The sequence below is a fragment of the Cupressus sempervirens genome, chromosome 8, assembly GCF_028749045.1.
Source record: "Cupressus sempervirens isolate cs-2001-9-10 chromosome 8, ASM2874904v1, whole genome shotgun sequence".
Classification (NCBI taxonomy): Eukaryota; Viridiplantae; Streptophyta; class Pinopsida; order Cupressales; family Cupressaceae; genus Cupressus; species Cupressus sempervirens.
The window spans coordinates 843,443,216-843,452,254 of NC_143125.1; positions in this window are offsets into that span (position 1 = coordinate 843,443,216).

Genomic DNA, 9,039 nt, shown 5'->3' on the forward strand with positions numbered 1-9,039 from the left:
CATGTCACCATGCTAACTAGAATGGTAACATTATCATTATGTCATCAGAATCCATATTTTTACTTGAACTTCAAATTGCCATAACTTCCACATCTGCTTTCTATTTTCGATGAAATGAATGTCACTGGAAAGCTCTTGATGAGTTCTTCAATTTGAAATCCATTGTTGACCACTTTTGAGATTATCAAATTTTCACCTTTTTACAGCCTCCATTCCCAATTTGACCAAAATTTGACTGGCCATAACTTGGGCATCTAGACTCTGATTTTGCATGTTCAAGCTACGTTGGAGTCATCATTTTGAGCACTTTGTAATGATGTTGATTCTTGGAGCATTAGGGACATTTCAATTTCCATTGATTTTTATCCCCTAGATCAAGCCTCCCCATTGAAGAGCTTTTGGACCTCTGAAAGTTTGATTACACATAAAGTAGGTGAGAGTATAGTTCCCTCACTTTACCAATCTCCATCCATCTTGCCTTTCTTGGATGCATTCCCTTTAATCCCAATCAAAGGTATTCGACTGGTCCTCTTCGTAATGTCCTGACATTCCTATCAAGGATGACATCTTCTAGTAATTTTGACATGTACTCTAGTTAAAAATCATCAATGGATGGAACTTGTATGTTTGTGTCTTCATCCAAGATCATTGGAGGCTCATATAGCTTCAGATTCTCAACATTAACAACTGAGTAAATTTGCATGTATGGAGGAAGACCAAGGCATAAGGAATTGGTATCGATCTTTTCTAAGATCTCAAAAGCACCATACCGAATAGGCTTGAGCTTCCTTCCTTCACCTTGCATTCTTTTCATGTTGATATGTAACCAAACTCTATCAACAACTTGGAAATGGTGATTGATGTGATGCTTAACATGGCAAGCCTTGTATTTTGCTTGGCTCTGCTCCAACTATGCTTCTACTACCTAGTGGATTGCTTGGACCTTCTGGATGAACTTTAAAGCCTTTTATGCATCATGGCATCCATCTACAACATCATCCTTCCCAAAAGCAAAATCCATTGGTGTAATAGGCAAGTAACCAAAGCAAGTCTCAAAAGGAGACCTCTTTGTAGAATAGTGTGTTGCATGGTTGTAAGCATGCTATACATAATTAAGATTTTCATCCCACAACTTAGGATATTTACTGTCATAACCTCTAAGCAGATGAACAATTGTCCTGTTGACTACCTTTGTCTGTCTGTTGGTCTGTGGATGGAAGGTTGTACTCTTCTTCAGCTTGGTGTCCATGAGTCCCCACGAAGATGACTGAAATTCCCCAATGAATCGAGAATCTTGATTTGATACAATAGAAGTAGGTAACCTAAAATGAACCCTTACAAATTGAAAGTACAAATGAGTTGTCAGTTCAACAGTGACCTATTTTATACAAGGCATTAAAATACACATTTTGCTAAACCAATCAACTATTACATTCAAATAATCATGACCCTTCCTAGACATAGGTAAATCCCCCACAAAGTCCATAGATACATCCATAGATACACTTTCCCATGGATGGGATGGTATAGGTAATGGTGTGTACAAACCCAATTTCCTATTACTTGGTTTGCTAGTTGCACACATTACACATCCTTTAATATACTTAGTGACAGTTTCTTACATACGAGGCTAGCAACAATGTTTTTGCAATTGAGCCAATGTCTTACTTACCTCGAAATGTCCTGTAATCAAAGAGGTATGTGCTTCCCAGATTACATGTGCTTGTTCATCTTTATGAATGCATAATTTTCCCAAGTGGTACAACAAATTATCATGCACATAGTAATATTTCTCTTCTACATGTTTACCCTAGATTGAAGCTGCATAGATATCCTTAAAGTTATCATCGTTAGCATATTGTTCCTAAAAACTTTCATGAACCAAATAACTATTCTAAAGGATTATCAAAGCATTCATAATAGGAGACCTAAAGAGCATATCTACTACTTTGTTATGTACAAACTTCTTATACTTAATTACCAAATGAAACTGTTGTAGAAAACCCATCCACCTAAAGTGCCTACTTTGTTGCAACTTAGATTGTAAGTGTAAATATTGCAATGGTTGGTGATCAGTGTGGATTACAATTTCTTTCCCCATTAAGTAGTGTTTCCATTTATTAACATTCTGAACTAAAGCATAAAGTTCCTTATCAAAAGTGGGATAGTTAATTACTGCTCTTGAAAAAGTTTCAGAGTGGTAGCAGACTAGTTTACCTCCTTGCATTAATATAGCTCCCATGGAAAACTCACTCACATCTATCTTGATTTCGAATGGTTGATGTGCAGTGCTCAACTTTTCCTTCAAAGTGTTGAAAGCCTTTTACTACAGACCTCCCCATTGAAAAATTGCCTTCGTTCTAGTTAATGCATGCAATGGTGATGCAATGTAAGAGAAGTTTGTAATGAACTTCCTCCATTATTAAATTGCACCTAAGAAGCTCCTGACTTCTGTAATTGTACTTGGCTTCGGCCATTTTACAATGCATTCAACCTTCATAGGGTCTACTTTTAATTGACCATCCCCTATGACATAGCCTAAGTACGCTAATGATGTCTTAGCAAATTCACATTTAGACATCTTTACATATAGTTTTTCTTTTCTCAATACATCTAAGACTCTTTTTACATGAATTAAATGATCATCCCAAGACTTACTAAATACAAGGATATCATCTAAATGGACTATGAAAAAATCATCAATAAAGGGATGAAAGACATCATTCATGACTCTCATAAATGTAGCTAGTGCATTGGAAAGCCCAAAAGGCATAACCAACCACTCAAATAGTCCCTATTTTGTCTTAAATGTAGTTTTCCAAATATCATTATCCACAATTCGAATTTGATGATATCCATTATGCAAGTCTAGCTTAGTGAAATAAATTGCATGTTTCAACTGATCAAGTAAATCATCTATTCTAGGAAGAGGATACCTATTCTTTACTGTTATCTTATTCAGAGCCCTATAGTTGATGCACATTCTCCAAGTTCCATCTTTCTATGGAACCAACACAATAGGAGAACCATAAGGAGAAGTACTTGGATAGATAATTCCTTTCTCAACCAACTCTTGAACTTGCTTTTAAATTTCTTCATTTTGCAAAATTGATAAATGATACATGCCAATACTAGGAAGTGGTACATCCTACTGTAACTAAATTTCATGTTGAATCTCTCTCTTAGGAGGCAATCCTTTTGGTTTCTAAAATAAGTCATCATAAGCAAAAACTATATTGACCATTTGAGACTTATGTTTGGGATCACACCCCTTGAATGCCTCAGATGTTTCATCTTCTTTGGTTTTTACAAGCATTAATACAACGTTCTTATTGGAATTGACCAACCTTTTCATTTTACCAACATTACCTAGTGCAAGATTACTCTTTATCTTATGTGCTTGTACTATGTATTCAACCTTATCTTTAAAAAGATGATACTTGTTATCCCCCCTATAAAAGATAGCTTGTCGATCATATAGGTATGGACTCCCACGCACAAGACCACAAATATCTAAAGGGACTACATCAACTTCTACCTCATCTACAAAGTTTGCAGTGATAGCAAATCTCAATTTGCATTGCTTAGTTACTTGTAACTGTGCATCATTGTAAACCCATCCAAGAGGATATGGTTTTGGATGAGGTGTTGTAGTCAAGTTAAGCTTTTTAACAACTTCTTTAGATATCAAATTAACTTGAGAACCCATATCAAACAAAGTGTCAACATTAGTATGTTTGATAACAACCTGAATATGAAATAATTCATTCCTTTGCTTATCATTCGTAGGAGAAGATTCTTGACTTGTACTTGCACTTATATTTGAAGAACTCATAGCTAGAGAAAGAGATATACCTTTTTCCTTTACCTTGGATTCTGGCACCAACAATCTTTGTCTCATCTCAAGAGTCAGATCCAAGATCCTGTTGAGTTACAGCAGTAGTATTTTGTTTTCCTTTATTTCCACCATATCTCTTTGGCCTCTTTTCTAGGTGCAACATCCAACACTTAGAATCATCATCCCCTTCTTTCATGCAATGTGAGCATGTGTGTTTTTCACCCTCTTTCTTCATTGTAGCTGTCTTTTTTCCCCTTCCTTTGTCTTTGGATTTACCTTCAAACTTAGATGGATTTACCTTCAAACTTAGATGGGTTCTTATCAACCTTATCAATGAAAGTACCCTTACCCCTTGACTCTAAATGTGTAGCATGTACACATACTTCATCAAAATTACATGGATTCAAAACCAAAATAGAATGTCTATGGTAATAATGAAGACCACCTATGTACTTGAGTAAAGTATCCAGAGTCTACTGTAATGCCTTGCTCGGAGATCCTTGGAACAAGGATAAATATAAGCCAAGATAATTATTATTTTTTGAACAAGTATGAAAGTACAAGACAACCATCATATGGGGATCACAAAGATAACAATGAAAGCCTAACCAAATAACCAAACATCAAAGATCTCCAAGCGTCACCATTGACCAAAACATAAACAAGAAACTAGCAGAGACAAATCATAGTCTCGCACACATCGAGGATGTAAAGAAGCACAATTCAACTACTGCACACCAAGCTAAAAGACAAGAGTTGACTCTTGAAAATTGGCTAATTTTGAAATCCTGAAGCCTTGAAATTTCCTAGAATCTTTATCTTAGCTCGTAGAGGTCTGGAACAAGACTTGTCGCATATATTAAAATATAACTTAAGTATACTTAAATGATATATTTTAAACCCCATAGGAAATTGTTTTTGAACTAGGAAGGTGTAAAACCTAACAGGGTGTCCAAAACCAACTTCTAAACTTTTCTCAGACAAGCCTAGATACCCCTTGTTTTTCACGCAAGGCCAATAGATTGAGAGATTTTTGCGCGAGGATGTGCAATATGCCAGGCGAGAAACTGCCATTTGCACAATAATGTGCACCAAATGGTATGAGAATGCACTTGGCTCAATAGCCAAGACACCTAAAATTGGTGTTGGGTTTCATGCAAGAAAGTGCCAAAAGCTACGCGAAGAAACCCAACACATCACGTGAGAACTTGCATTCTCACACGAGAAACTACAATTTCACATGAGAATCTAGAACAAGCCAGAAAACATTAAAGGAAGAAAACTAGAAAATGAATTCCTCCACATCGAGGAGCACCGGATCCACATATCGAGGAAAAGACACTTAAATGAATACTGGAAGAAGGAAATAACATCGAACCATCTAACAAGTAGTGAAGGGAAAGTACAAAAGGAAACATCATAGTGTACTAAAACAACATCATGATAAACATAAATAACATCACGATGAATAGTACAACCAAACTAAGTATGTAGTTCCTCCCAACCATAATAGCATCATAAGACCATTGTGGGCCCTAGCCATCCCCCATGCATAACATCCCAAGCTACCGATTAGATTATTGGTACTATCATATAAGGACGTCACTACTAAAACATGCTACAACATAAGCATAAGGAAATCTAACATGCTAAAAGTAAAGCATAAGATAATCCTATGAATACAGATAACATCATCTATCATATGCTAATCATCGTAATAAGGAAATGCGTCAATAAATAACACCATCTAAACATGATATACAAGCATCCCAATAAAAGCATAAATCACAAGAAAGCATATTCTGGAACCCGAAGCACCAAGTGAAAACATCCAGCAATGGTCACACTAGGACAAGGGACCATCTCTGTACACTGGTCCCCAATAGTGGTATAGGTAGCTAAAGCAAACATCCATGGCTAACACACACGCTAGGTAGTATGATGACTGAAACCAAGACATAGAAAATGCATAAACTACAGGTCCTAGTCAAACACTCAATGGGCTACTAAGTAGGGGCTGACATCATGGAGAGTCGCTTGGCATCCAAAAGCCCAAGCTCAAACCATGCAGATTCAACTCCTTTATGGAAGGCTCTACCACACCACATCTTTTTATTATCTTAAGTTTCATTACCACCTAGTATTTTATTTAGTTATCACTTAATTAAAACTTCCTTTTCCAACCCTCTGGGCATAATGATCACCAAGCTACAAGGTAGAAGCCCTGTCCATATGCTGCCCTACCCTACCCATGCTCATCCAACGATGAGTGCTCATAGGTGTGCAAATTCTCAACCCAACCCCAATGATTATAACTGCTGGAAGTACCACGAAAGATCGGGCCTCACAAGTCACCCAACAAATGTACATGTACATACTCATGTGTGGCACACCATTATCGCAAAGATCAAACATAAGGACTAGATGAGAACACAAAGTAGAAATTCACTCGACCAAAAAAAAACTCTGAAGGATGGATGTGACACGTATCCCAATGCAACATAAAAGTGCAATAAAGGTTCGACCAATATCCAAATGGATAATCCAAGTCCACGACCAAACTCATGCCAAGAAAACTTGAGAAAATAGGGCGATACACAAAACAAGGTAAAAACCCCAAAAACTGGAAAACTTCAAAATTAAAACCCCTTTGGCCTTTGGGTGAAAAAACCCTAAAAATCCAATAATATTTGGGTTTAGACATCATATGGAAAAATGACCAACATAACTATGCAAAACCCCAAAGCCCCATCCCAAAGATAGGGAAAATGTTCATACCCAACCAACTAGGTAGAACCAATAAACAGAAATAGAGGGGAACAATAGTTCTCAGTCTCCTAACAAACTGCTACAAGAAACAAAAGTTGAAACGAAGTAGAAACAAGAAAACTGGAAAGCCCTACCTAACATAAAAAGGGGCTAAAATTGAAACCTACACAATAAAATAAAACGCTCATTAAAACTGTCGAAAATCATGGCAAAGCAAGGTCTACCTGAGCTAGATCTAATAAGACTAATATCATGAAAATCCCACGCTCACAACTCTTAGAACAAACAAAAATCCAATCCTTTAGAAAGAGGATTTCATAAAAGCTCTCCAATTTCCAAATTGTAAAATTGAAAAGTGAGGAACTAAATTCCTCTTTCCAAACTTATTCACTTTTCGAGTGAATAGTCGATTAGATCAAATAGCCAATTAGACTAGCTAGACTCTGAATTGACCCAAACAAAAATAGGTTATTCCTTGTAATGGGAATTCACCTAAGGAAAAGCTATTAGAAATTAAATCTAATAAGATTTAAAGCCCAAAAATCCAAAATCACAGAAAATCACTTAACAACTTTCACGACAATGCGAAGCTCTAAATGCACAAACACACACACAAGTCTAACCACATAATGTAGATAAGTTTGGATTTAACAATCATTGAAAGGTTTAATTTAAATAGTTAAATAAAGATACGTCGACCATACAGGGATGACATTGGTAAAATATGAATAGTTGAATCACTAACTCCATGTGCCACTGCTAGGGATATAAATCCTACACACTAAAACACATGATCAAGTGCAATTACATATACCATCATATCTGAATCAAAATGCATTAAATAACTAATTAATCCATTTACATCACTCACATTCGCATAAAGCATAAGGAGACAAGAATGAAGTAAATAACCATAGTGTAAAATCCATCACATAACATAATCGAAAAATATGTCCAAATACCAGATAATTAGATATCATCATAGACCTACTGTCATCTCAAAATGGCATCAACATTCAAATATGATAAACTGGATAGCATGGCAGTATAGCATCTATGATACTGAATCAAAGTATAACATCTGACCCTTAGGTCATCTCAAAGTACATATAATAAGAGTATCAAGTATCTCTCGAATCAAAATAGACAAGGTACATACTGCAAACACGAGAGGCACTACACATATAATGGAACATTTAATGAGATAGCCATTTTTTGAAATTCATGGGTGTACTCTTGGACCGACTAACCTTTCCTTTGCCTAAAATATCACCAGTTCATCATAATTAATGCATATGGCCTGGGGGGTAGAATTGCTTCTTTAAAGCACTAACAAATTCTGACTAAGACAATTTGAACTTACCATGCTATGAAGTTTCATCCTATGTCCTACTCTCCCACCAGGTTAGAGCTATACCACCTAACCGAAGAGTGGCTAACTGAATTCTATCAACATCAGTTACAACGTTTTGAAATCTATAGTAGACTTCTACTTGTTGAATCCAATCATTTAATTTCTCAACATTTAACTCCCCATAATACTATACACTCGAAAAGTGCACTCCTCTAAACCCTTGTATCCAGGGTTTTCCATAGATTGCAAAGCTTGAATGATGGCTTAGAGCTCCCTAGTCATGGAGTGCAAAAGGCATACAAATGAGCATGAAGGAAGCTCTCAACTGAGCCTTAGAAACACAACCCTTTCTAGTAAAACGTGAGATGGGAGATTCTTTGAGCAAGAGCAAGAATGCTAGTGTTAAAGAACTCTTGAGTATGCTATGCAAGAATGAGAATAAGCTAAGATGAAATGCACAATGCAACTAAGCTAAGCAAATGAAAGTATTACATCCATACTAATTAGACTATGTGAGCTAAACTACTGCAAAAGAACTACATTAGCATGCAACTAAACTAGAATGTCGTATGACAAAATGCCATGGATGAAAGAAATTTAGACAAGAAATAGAAGTTCTCCACAAAGCTCTCAAGAATTCTAATAGAAAACCTATAGCATAACAATACTCAAGAGTGTGGATCCTTTGAGGGGGAAAGCTCTCTCCCTTTTAAAGTTGTACAGATGGTAGAGATCAAGATGAAGATGGTGGATGATCAACGGTGGAATTTGAAAAGAGGAGTGATCCATGTGCACACACAAGTCAACCAATAGAATATAAGTTGACTTGTCATATAAGACAAAAGTCTCACAAGCCTTTTCTTTTAATTGCAAAATAGAAAAAGGACTTTATGTGTGCACTTTAAGTGGTTAGAAGAATGGGATCTTTTATTTAATTAAAATGGGACATGTTCTTTTAATTAAATAATAAACTTAGGATAGCATAGTCAAACTATAGGTTATAATCAAATTAATTGATTATTTAGCAATTTTGTCTAGGTAAATGATTAATTAAATTAGCCAAAATGCTGAGAAGGGG